The following is a 10,106-nucleotide window of genomic DNA, read 5'->3' as shown; positions in this document are numbered from 1 at the left end:
AACCCTGATGGCTGTTTGGCCTCAAGAGGGAGTGAGTGGGGGTTTGGGTGGAGGGAAGGGGAGGGAAGGGGGAGGAGGAGGGGAGGAGATGGCAATTTTTAATAAAAAATAAATAAACTGGAAAAAAAATTAAAAAAAAAGAGCCACGTGGAGAGAGAGGGCCCTCTCTGCTTTGAAAGGGAAAGCCAGGTGACAGCAAAACCACGGTGACAGGACAAGTGAAGACCATCCTTTCTGGTTTGTCATGCAAGGGAATATTTGTTCTTAAAGCGACTTACACCTGACATCATCTTGGAGGAAGGCAAAGTTTTCATTCAACTTTTCCATACAAGTTTTTACCTGATCCCCCTAACCCTCTGTTCTGTTTTCTATGACCCAAAGCTCAGATTGTAGGCTGAGATCTCCTCACGGCCATCTCTCACACATTGCATCTGCTATTGATTCTTTGTGGAAATAAAGATATTATCAGTTTCCTAAATCACCATGGAATTGTCTTTGTGTTTTATGCTAAAAAAAAGAAAACATTTTGTCTGTTTGGTAATCTTAATCGTTGGCTTGTTTTAAATCATCCTTACCAGCGTCATATCATTTAAATTCGATAGAAAGGGGTGACATATTTATTTGGAAACCTCCAATATCATTTCATTGCTGATATCATATTGTGGTGGTTTCAAAAGCCATATGGGCTATTACAGACCAGCAATGAGGTGTTTTTGTATGTCTATGCCAGCCTGCCCATTGAGGGAGTATTAGCACCAGGAAATAAAATCCATAAAAATAAAAATGTCCTGAACAAATGTAACATGTTTTTTAATAGCATGTTCATTTGTATATTATGGAGCAAATAGAAGTCAGTTCATTCCATCCATAAATAACATAAACAAAACGACTTGAATCAAATTAATGGCGAGCATGTAGTTACTAAAAATGTTGATGGAAATTTAGTAGCCTTAGACAATCTTGTTTTACAGGAGCAAACCATGCATTTTACAAATGCTGGGCCCACCAATGGAAAGCATATTTGCGTGTTGACAAAACCTGTAGCTTCTGGGCACTGACTCCCCCAGTTTGAACCCTGGCTCCAATGACATTCCAGTTCTCATGCTTTCCTCTCAGCATTCATGGGAGGGGGACATGAATACAGATGTCACTCAAGAACTGGTGTGAAGGTGTCATCAGAAGGATCTGGCACTCCATAACTGTTACGTGTTTGCCGGTACAAATTTGGAAGAGAAGATAATGACATTCAAATTAGATGATAAGTAGTCAATTAAAAATTATCTATCTATCTATCATCTATCTATCTGTCTCTCTATCTGTCTATCTATCTATCTATCTATCTATCTATCTATCTATCTATCTATCTATCATCTATCTAATCATTACTTACCACCTTGGTTATCTTTCTGTTCCTGTGATAAAAAGCCTTAACAAATGCAACTTCAAGGTGAAAGGTTTATTTCGGCTCCCAGGCCCAAGGTACAGTCTGTCACGGTAAGGAAATGATGGCAACAGGAGCTTTGAAGGCACTGGTCACCTTGTGTCCATAGTCAGGAAACAGAACAGGGGATGCGTGTCAGCTCACATTCTCCCTTTTACACAGCCCTGGGACTGGCTTCCCACCCCATTTTCTCTAAGTAAATTAATGCCTTGTGTATGTCTCTAGGTTTGCTTTCTTCTAGGTGATTCCATTCACATCAAGCTGACAATCGAGACTGCTCATCACACACACTTCAGCAATCTCAAAATCCGTAAGAAGTTGGGTGTTGATTTTTTTTAAAGCTATCCCCACCCAGTTTTAGTTGTTCTTTTTGACAATAACGTGATATTAGGTGGTAAAAATTGGGAAGGAATATTTTAACTTCCTGACAGAAGTTGTAGTTCATGAATTAAATGTGAAAATAAATTATGTAAGATTGAATTTAGTTTTCTTATTTTAAATAAGTTTATTAGAAAACAACTTGACAACATCAAAAAACAACGCATTTTGTCAAGTGCGGTGTTGTTAATATTCTCTTGTTGGCCTGTAGATGGCACTGTGAGCTTAGATTTCTTGGAGGTCATTAAACCATTTTAAAGTTACTCTCAGCACTATAAAATTATTTGGATGGTACTCATGTTGAAAGTCATTCCACATAACATTTGATATGGTATTTTTTGCTTTTCAGGGACTAACTTGTGACCAGTCTCTAAGTTTTCTAGATTTTATGGGGCAATTCATCATAAGCATAAGTTTTGCTTTAGTTTAATTACCAAAGTGGCATTTGAGACTAATAGTGCCTAAGGACAGGAAAGTAAACAAGTTTTAATTTTGAGGTGTTTTGCTTTGTTACCGTGGTGGGGATTGAACCCAGGGTCTTGCCTATGGTAAGCAAGTGCTCTGCCAGCTGAGCAAGATAAAAATGCCTGGCTCTTGTTTGTTTGTTTGTAAGTTGGAAAAATGGGAAAGCTCTGTAACTTCAGACCCAGCTAATACTTTTTGAGTGTTATGTCAGTACCTCTCCTATTAATCCATATTCTCCCCTGTTGGGGTGTGTGTAATATTTCCTGCTTTGGACAGATGGTTAGCATATCTGCTGGACGATCTCTTTAAGGTCAGACAAGATGCAGTATGAACTTGACCTTGTGCTTCCTAGATGTCCCAGGGTAACCATTGCTGCGACGAAACACCGTGGCCAAAAACAAGCTGGGGAGGACAGGGTTTATTTCACTCACTTCCATATAACATTTCCTCATCAAAAGTAGTGAGGACAGGAACTCAAACAGGGCAGGAACTGGAGGCAGGAACGGACATGGAGGGTGTTGCTTACTGGTTTGCTTCCCTTGGTTTGCTCAGCCTGCTTTCTTATAGAACCAGGACCACCAGACCAGGGGTGACACCACCAACAATGGACTGGGCTCTCCCACGTCAATCACTAATTAAGGCATTTTACCTTACATTTTCTTGCCGACAGTCAGAACTTACAGCCTAGTGCCAGAATTTACAGAGGTGTTTTCTCAGTTGAGGTTCCCTCCTTTCAGATGACTCTGGCTTGAGTCAAGTTGAGAAAATCGGCCAGCACGCTAGGTCCGTACCGCTTTTCCTAGTATCTGCCTTCTGAGAGCAAGCTTTGGGGTAATAATTTTTGTGCCCATCAACTAGTATTGTCTTCTACTGCTGAACAGGCACCTTGGGACGTGTCTTGAGAGTGAAATAATATTTTTTCCAAGATTCAAAACTAAGTAAACTATCCAAATTGCTCTGGAATCTTTCGGAGGATATGCTGGAATGTGTGTCACAGGGTTGTGTTGAAACTGTCACAGCTCATAGGAAACTGAGCTGACGCCTGGGACAATTCCACACGTCACTGGAAAAGCTTAGTGAGAAGGTTTACTCCTAATTTGGGTCTAGCTTCTCCAGTCCTTCCACCATTCGGGTTCTGCTTAAAGAAGAAGCAAGCTGACATTGACTCGCTCTTTAACAGAAACTATAGGCCTTTTGCTTTATGTGTCAGTGAGTTACAGCACCCGGAATTGAATGAGAGTTCTTCTTTATTGGACACTCTTTCTCACTTAACACACCTTCACTCGGTTGATTGCATTTCTGCGTTCCTGTGATGGAACTGTTTCCTTTAAAACTGAGGTACCTGTAGAAAGGGAGGCCATCACTGGTTCCGACAGTGCGAATGCGGTGGGGTACTGGGCAAAAGCACTTGGATGGTAAAAGTCTGAGAGATGCTGCTGAGCCCTGAAGCCCTCATCTTGGAGAATGGCTGGACCACTGCGTGCGTGGCTTTGGAACTTTAGCAATCCACTGAATTTCTCTGTTGTGATGTTCTCAGGTTCTGAGGAACCTTAGTCACCTCATTTTTCTCAGTCCTATGAGAAGCACATTCACGATCTTGTCATGTTATACATAGAGGCATTAATGATACATATGCCATTTGTTGAAATTTTTACCAGTAAGAACTTCATAGAAAATCTTAAAAGACACTCAGAACAGGGTGTGGTACCTTGGCAATTCTCAGAAAATTCCAGCTCATGTTCTTGGTGTTGATACCACCTCACTGTGCTCTCTGACCCTTTACAGCAAGTTAGGTACTTTTCATTGCGATCTGATCCAATTCTGTCTAAACACAAACTTTAATTTATATTTTTATGGCCTGGGGAGATGGCTTCCTAGGTAAAGTCCTTATCACATAAACCCCAGGACCGAAGCATCCACATAAAAGCCAGATAGGCATGGCATCTCGCTGTAACCCTGTCCCTTATAAGGTGGAGATGGATTCTCTGGGCGCGAGCTGGCTATATCAGTCTAATAAACACGTCCTGGGTTCAGTGAGACTGCCTCGGGAAATTAAACAATGCAATGGAAGAAAACATCCTAACCCTGGCCTTCAAGCACACTTGCACACACACAAACATGAATAGACATGAGTGTATACCACACATATATGCTCCCCCCCCAAAGGGAAAGTTGTAAGTGGAAAGAAGTTTCTAAATACAAGTTAGGATCACAAAGAACTAGATAAGTTAATATTCCTCAATGATAAGAGGCCAGGAGGAAAAGGAAACCCTAACAGAGCCTTCTTGCCTTGATTTAAGAGCAGGAGCAAAGCTGGAAGATAGTATGGTAAGATAGGAAAGAGAACACCCCCTGTTTTCATTTCTGAAATGTTTGAATTCCTACATGTATTCATGTACTTGTTTCCCAGTTAAAAGCCTTGGTGGCTGCTTAAGTTTGAGAGAAGAGGTAAGGGAAGCGACAGGTTCCGGTTGTCTACAGGATTGTTCTGGTGGCCCGTGAGAGCATCGCTGGGGAGGGACGCGGACTGGACATCCAGCGGCACCAGCCAGCGGCAGCGGAAGTAAACATTGCAGTTTCCAGGTTGCCGGTGTTACGGATTTGCTGTCAAATTTCTAGTAGGTTCCCGAGAGATAGTGCGATGCCTTACGGCACAGTTTGAATCTTGATTTTCAAGACTTCGCTCTGACAATTTTTTGGTAGACCACGAGCAGTGCACCATGCAACGATCAACGAGCATTTGATGGCCCGAAGGTGAGGGGCTCTGGGGCTGCATAGGAAGTAAGATGACTTCTTTCCTCTCTGCTTGCGGAGGGCAGCAGTGCCGGGTCCATTTCAGTTTTGTTTGATTTGAATTGCCACATAGAGCAAGAGCAGGCAGACGAAGAGGCAAGGAGGAAACAAAGCAGCAGGTCCCCACTGGCTTTCAGCTCTTTGTGTGACCAGTAATGTGTTGCTGTTTGGTCTCCAGCATCCCTTCTGAATCCTTAAACGATATTTATATTAGCATTTCAAAGCATTTTGGAAGCGCCTTAAAATGCCCTTGAACTACTCAGCGAAGGCTGCTTTCTGAGAGTGTGCCGGTTTAAAGGACAGGAAATGGTGTTAATGGATTTGATCCTGAGTAATTCCAGTGTGAGCTGTCAGGAATACCTCTAAGTTAAGAAGACAACTCTAATCTTCTTAAACAGTTCAGTTTCTCACTTTGAGGCGGGAGTTAATTTACTCTGCATGTGAAGATAGGCCCTCTCTGACTGAGAAACAGTTTAGTTACAGGAAAGGGTAAAGACAGCCACGGATTTTAAAATTTAGACATTCGAAAACATAAAATATGAAAGAAATTATATTTATAAGTTTCCTTCATAACTACCATGTTTCATAACTTCATATTTCCATGTCAACTACCAATAGAAATAAAATCCTAGTTACGGGGTGAGAATTTGACCATGCACTCAAAGGGAGAGCTCTTTGGTTACTTTAAAAGGGAAGGGATCAAAGAGCTAGTCTCCCTAGCCAAGGCTGATAGAGCCATAGGGTGGGGCTGTGAGCGGATGGGGCTAAAGCCCGATTCTTTATGCTTTTATACCAAGTCACCCGATTCTAATAAGCCTTTGTGGTATTTTCTTAGACTGGGTAAGTCAGAGTTCTGGTGTTCTCAGCACAATGGGATTTTAATTTTAATTTTAGCTGGTTGTTTCCACCCCCACCCAGATTGTAAAGGACAAATGGGTGCTTTCTTTGGTTCTTTTTTCCCCCTGAAATGCAAAGAGGAAACTCTTTTTTTTTTTTTTTATAAAAGCCTTCATGATTCTCCGCTGTTATAACATATTGGATTTTTGCATATGATTTTCACAAAGAAGCAAATTCTCATTGCATTTTCCAGATGTAACTGAAGGGAGCAGCATTTCTATGTCGCGAAGAATGGTGCCACCATTACCATTAGAACCCAGCGGCAGATATGCCAAGTTAATGAGCAATCGCCAACATGTTGAGCTGAGTACAAGAAAAATTATTTGTAGGGTCTGGGCATGGGCTGGAGGTCAGAAGACAGCTTGTGGTGGGAGTTGGTTCTCCAGAAAATACTGTATGCCGCTTATATATGGAGCTTAAAAAGTCAATCATGGAAGCAGAGAGCAACGGGTGGCTACCAGAGGCTGGCAGACAACACAGGAAGTGTAGGTCAGAGAATACAACATTTTAGTTAGATTCGGAGAATATATTCAAAAGACCTGCTTCACTGCGCCGGTGGCTGTAATTAACAACAGTGGATACCTGGAAATTGTGAGAGTGGGTTTTTTTTCTCACTACAAACTAAAAAATTGGGAGTGAGTGGTAACTGCCTTAGTTTAGCTACCCTGCAATGCGTACTTGTTTTAAATCATGCGATATACCACAAATATATACATTTGTAAATTAACAAGAATAATGAAGAGAACCTATGAAAATACTTTTTATAAATAAATATAATTTCAAATGTTTTGTTAACATACATTAAATATGCATAGTACTATGCTTCACTGTGATATTTTCATTCACGTGGACAGTGTTGTTGCAGCCTTATTTACTACTCATTTCTGTCTTGTTTCCCTCCCACTCTCACGGGTACAATAGCTTCCTCTTCCCAATTAGCCCCTTTCTACATGTGTGGGTGTGAATGTGTGTGTGACCTAATTATAGTTGTTTACAGTAGCATGAGGGAGGGTTTGATTTAGTACCACAAGCGCCATCCTAGTAGCTACAAGACTGACGAGACTGTCTCTTTCCCCCATTAGCCATTAACTGCCCATATACATCTGTAGGCAGATCTTTCTGTCCCACTTGCCAGCTCCCAAATAATGACATGGAGACTTAAATTATGAGAGCTGGGCCAATAGCTTAGGCTTGTTTCTAACTAGCTCTTATAACTTAAATGAACCCATTTCTATTAATTTACGTGCTGCCTCATGGCTCATGGCTTGTTAGCCCATCTCCTACCTGTCACGCTTCTTCTGCATCTCCTCGCAACTCTGCCCTTCTTCTTCCTAGTGGCCTCTGTGCCTGGAAATCCTGCCTAGCTATTGGCTGCTTAACTTTTTACTAAACCAATCACAACGACATCTTTACACAGTGCAAAGGAATATTCCACAACACACATTCTCAGGAAGGATGGGCCCCATGAGCTTCTCCCTTTTCCATGACAGGATATTAATGGGCCTTCATCTTGTGCACATCTTCTGGCTCCTACCAGTGCCTGACCCATGTAGCAGATTCTCTCTTACACATACAGACATATAAATAAAAAACTTTTTTTTTTTTTTAAAATGATGCTGGTTTACTACCAAGTGGTATGTAGATTCAATTAAATATCACCAAAAACATAGCCAGATGTTTATATGAGAAATATTGCAATTGTGTGAGAAAACTGTTATTTCTCATAAATTTAATATGCAATTACTATGTGAATTGACAATTCCATTCAAGATATTGACCAAAGATTAATGAAAACACATGTCCATAAAATTGGTTTAAAATGTTGACAATAACATTATCTATATTAGGCAACAACTGGAGAAAACCAAAAGTTCACAAGAAGACAAATTATAGATATAAACAAATGGTTCCTTATTTTGTGCTATGGAAACAAAGAATTGAAAAGTATCGACACATACAATAACATGTATGAGTATAGACTACATTGTCCTTCATGAGAGCGGCTAGAAGCAGAACTGAACTTATGGTCTAACCTCACCTGTATGGACTCCAAAGCAGGCAAAATAAACCACAGCAAAAAAGCAGAGCAGAGGGTGCCTCAGTGCCTCTGCTGGGGTGGGGAGCAGGCATGGTGAGCAGAAGGAAGTGTGGTTGCCTGGATCTAAGGACAAAGGCAACTGCTTTGTGTGAAACCTTTTCCATTTTGTTTCAGATGGTGTCGGTAGATTTACAGACTGGCCCAGACTCGTTCACTGTGTACACTCAGGGTCTTCACATTTCTGCATGTAGACTGTATTTGAATAAAAACATGGTGGCATGTGTGTGGTGGCTGTTACTCCTTCCACAGTGAGTCTTTCGCTGTGGCATTACAGTTAGGGTTGGCTTGGCATGGTGGACCCATTAGAGCCTGGCTGTTTCTGCACAGTGTGAGCCTTCTAGACCACACAGTCTTCATTCTGGTGAGCCTTGTAGACCGAATCTGGCCTCTTCAGAGCTCCAGAGGATGATGAAGTGCTTCATCTCCAAATGTTCTCTTCTTTCTTTCCTCCTGTGACCAAGCCACCCCGCGCTCTGAAGGTTTTTCCTGCCCGCTCGTGTTTCTTCTGTCCTCCATCCATCATGGATGCTACACCCAACGAATCTTTTGAATGTCTAGTTTCATTAGGCCTGCCGATTTCAAATTAATCCATGATGGAAACAAAACCAAATTTATGTGCATTTCCTTGAAAAATTCTTGTCAATAACGACTCCAAGGTAAATAAAAAATTAATTCAGGATTTAGAAAAAAAGGATGCCAAATATTTGCAGAAGTTCTAGGATCAGATTATTCAGGAAATTCTAACAAAATGAAAAATACAGGAAAATTTAATACTATTTATTTCAGAGTGCAAAATAAATCTTGTTCTCCAAGGAAGTGTTGTTATCAATGGGGAGGATAAGAGTCATCTTCATTAGTGCCTCCTGCAGAATAAGGGTTCCCACTGTCCCCATGTGATATTTAACTCTTCTGGTCAACTTGATGGGACCTATACTCAACTAAGAGACTGGTCACTTGGGCATTTTCTACAAAGATTACCTTGGTGGAGATGGTCTTCACTCAGAGCACTCTTCAACACATGGCCCATGGGAAAAAAAAACAGTGTTGCTTGCCTGCCTTCACTTCCACTGGAGTGTGTATCCCCTCTTTGCCTCTCTCTCTTTGTCTCTTCCATCCCTTTTTAAATTGAATGTAGAGCCTCACACCTGCTCAGCAAGTGCCCTACCACCCGCCTCCAATCCACTCTCATCCCCATGGCTGTTGTTATTGCTGCAGTTACTGCCATCTTTTTAAACTGGCATCAGACTTCAGCTTCTTCCAGTTTCAATTGTAGGGTGAAGGCCACTGGCTCTCTAGGAATCTGCCAGGATTTCATTCAGCATGAGACTGAGACCATGGAAGCCTCCAACTTTGTAGATTGAGTAACTATCAAGTTCTCATTGTTTTCAGTTTGCAGACAGCCATTGTTGGACTACATGGTCCCTCCTATTTAAACCAATTTAGTGAACTGGCTTAGAGTATAAGGCAACTTTATAACTGCTTTTATAATGTATGCATACAAATTCTAGAGTTTCTATTCCAACAGAGAGTCCTACCTTGGTGTAGGAGGTTCTTCTGTCTATATGTTGTTTTCATTAATTGAATAAAGAAACTGCCTTGGCCTTTTGATAGGGCAGACTTAGGTTGGCAGACTAGACAGAATGGAATGCTGGGAAGAAGGGCAGGCAGAGAACCGCTATGGAGTCGCCAGAGTCAGACACACTAAATCTTTCCCAGTAAGCCACGACCTTGTGGCAATGCACAGATTGATGGAAATGGGTTGAATTGGGATATAGGAGTTGGCCAAGAAGAGGCTAGATATAATGGGCCAGGCAGTAATTTAATTAATACAATTTTTTGTGTGGTTATTTTGGGGGTTAAGCTAGCCGGGTGGCAGGATGCAGCCCGCTCCTCCTACTACACTACCTTATATAACTACCACTACGTAACACTGGAGTGAGGCTACCAGCCAACACAATTAGACAAACTGGAAGGAACAGGAAAACCATTACTCTGAAAATGCTATGATTTCATACTTGGAAAACCCAGCAGACA

The sequence above is a fragment of the Arvicola amphibius genome, chromosome 9, assembly GCF_903992535.2.
Source record: "Arvicola amphibius chromosome 9, mArvAmp1.2, whole genome shotgun sequence".
NCBI lineage: Eukaryota > Metazoa > Chordata > Mammalia > Rodentia > Cricetidae > Arvicola > Arvicola amphibius.
Note: the sequence above shows the minus strand (reverse complement) of the source record.